General features: G+C 50.1%; 1 protein-coding gene across 1 annotated transcript in view; it reads right to left on the reverse strand.

The window, feature by feature from the left end:
* The window catches only part of P2RX2 (purinergic receptor P2X 2), a 20,405-nt gene that overhangs the window by 3,034 nt on the left and 15,110 nt on the right, over positions 1–2,261 (reverse strand). The window lies entirely within an intron of this gene.

Consider the following 2,261-nt stretch of genomic DNA (forward strand, 5'->3'; position numbering starts at 1 on the left):
CCTCCCCGCCCCCTCCGGCCCGTCCCCTCCGTCCGCCCCCGGCTCCGGCCCCTCCAGCCCTTCCGGCTCCAGACCCTCTCCCACCCCCGGCCCGTGGGTTTGGCGCCCTGGTGGACGCGATGGCCCCAGAGCGGAGCTTGATGCTCACCCATCCGTCCGTTTTTCTTTGCAAACCAAAGTGGATTTCTGACCACTTTTTATATATCCCCATCCCAGCCACGTTATTTTGAAGCAAATCCCAAACAGCACGGTATTTCACGAAACGATCATTGCTGCACTTGGTTCTTTTATTGTGGTGAAATCCACACAGCATATAGCCATCTAAAGTGAACACTTCAAGTGGGGAGTGGTGGCTCACACCCGTAATCCAGCATTTTGGGAGACTGAGGCAGGAGGGTCGCTTGAGCCCCGGAGCTCATGATCAGCTGAGCAACATAGTGACTCTCTGTCTCTAAAAAAAAAAAAAAAGAAACATATTTAAATGAACAACGTATTGACATTTAGTGTGTTCACAAAATATGGTGCAAGCACCCCTCTACCTGTTTCCAAAACATTTTCCCCCCTCCAAAACAAACCCCACTCATGAAGCAGTCCCCCTCTTCCCATGCCCTGACAAGCACCGCCCTGTCTCTGTCTCAATGGATTCGCCTGTTACAAATAAGAAAAATCACGAGGCCGGGCTCAGTGGCTCAGCCGGTAAGCCCAGCACTTTGGGAGGCGGAAGCGTTGGAGACCAAGTCTCTACAACAAATCAGAAAAGTAGCCGGGCACGGTATCGCGCACCTGTAGTCCCAGCTACTTGGAAGGCTGAGGCAGAAGGATCACCGGAGCTGGCAAGTCAACGCTGGGGTGGCCATGAGTGTGCCACGTCCAGCCTGGGCGACAGGGCGAGACAGCAACTCAAAACAAAAAAAGAGAAAGAAAGAAAAACCAGGCAATGGATGACCTTTTCTATCTGGCTTCATTCGTGTGGTGTGCTTTCACGGTCCACTTACATTGTAGCGTGTCAGTGTTTCACTCCTTTTCACAGCCAAGCCATAGCATGTGACCATACCTGGACGTTTTCAGACTAATTTTGTGACTGTTGCTGTTTAAACATATGTGTGCCTGTGTAAGAATTTGAGCCGTTAAATTAGCTGAAATTTGGCCTGAGGCTGCCTCAGTACCTTGAGTCCCGAGGTGATCAACCGCACCCTGACTTTGTACATAAACAAACTGAAAGCCAAATTTAGGAGTGTGCTATGTCACAAGTAACAGGGCCTCAGCCGTCACAGGCTGCCAACTGATCAGATCGTGTGCGTAAAAGGCAAACACTGGGCAACCCTCTTTCAGGTCTCCTTCCTCTTGGGAGCTTTTTTGTCTTCTTAAATACACTCCTGTTTTCTTACCTCTGGGGGAAAAAAAAAGTAAACACCACAAACATCAGCTTGTCTCAAAACCAAGCCGCTTCTGATTGTTTTTTGTTGTCTTTTCATAATTAATATCCTCTTCCCGGACGGTGGAGTGCTCTCTGACCTACACCAGGGGGTCCACATACCCCCCGATTCATGAGTTGTGCTCTGCTCAGTAAAACTGTTAGATTTAATTTGTCCAAAGCTTTAACAGTTTGGCATCCGAAGCGGGGTCAGAGGCAGACCTCCAGCAACCCCTAGGAGCACAGAGTCACCAAGTGAGGGGACTGGCCAGGCCTGTGTGCCCACTGCTCTCTTGAAGCAGCTGGGGCTGCTGGATTCAAGCTCCGTGAACTTGTGTTTTGAGCCTGAGGCGCCAAGTTGATTGAATTCCTTCTTAGTCTGGACTGGGTCCGGGATTGAATTGGCTCCAAAAATTAACCGCATTAGATCCAGCTGAGACCTGGGTGATGGACTTGTCTGAGTCCAAGGAGTCTGGGGCGCCACCTTCTGGAGCTCCAGCTAATTTTATGTATGAGAACTGTGGGCCCAGAACTCAAGAATTTTTAGAAAAATTGCTTCACCCCCAAACTCAAAAGGCCCCTACGGACTCTTGTAACTGAACACCTGCTGGAGACCTTAAGGTAAACCCCGAAGTGTTTTCCCAGAAGTAGACGGCATCCTCGATGGCAAAGCTCTTCCACGATCATGAATCAAGACTCCTCCACCACCATAAAAGGCTTCTTTTTTTCTTTCCTTTTTTTTTTTTTCCTTTTTTTTGAGTTGGAGTCTCACTCTGTCGCCCAGAAGTGGTCGCTCCCGGCCACCGCAGCCTCGACCTGCTGGGCTCCGGTGATCCTTCCGCCTCAG

The sequence above is a fragment of the Carlito syrichta genome, unplaced genomic scaffold (genome assembly GCF_000164805.1).
Source record: "Carlito syrichta isolate Samal-C Ts95f unplaced genomic scaffold, Tarsius_syrichta-2.0.1 Scaffold288080, whole genome shotgun sequence".
Taxonomy (NCBI): Eukaryota; Metazoa; Chordata; class Mammalia; order Primates; family Tarsiidae; genus Carlito; species Carlito syrichta.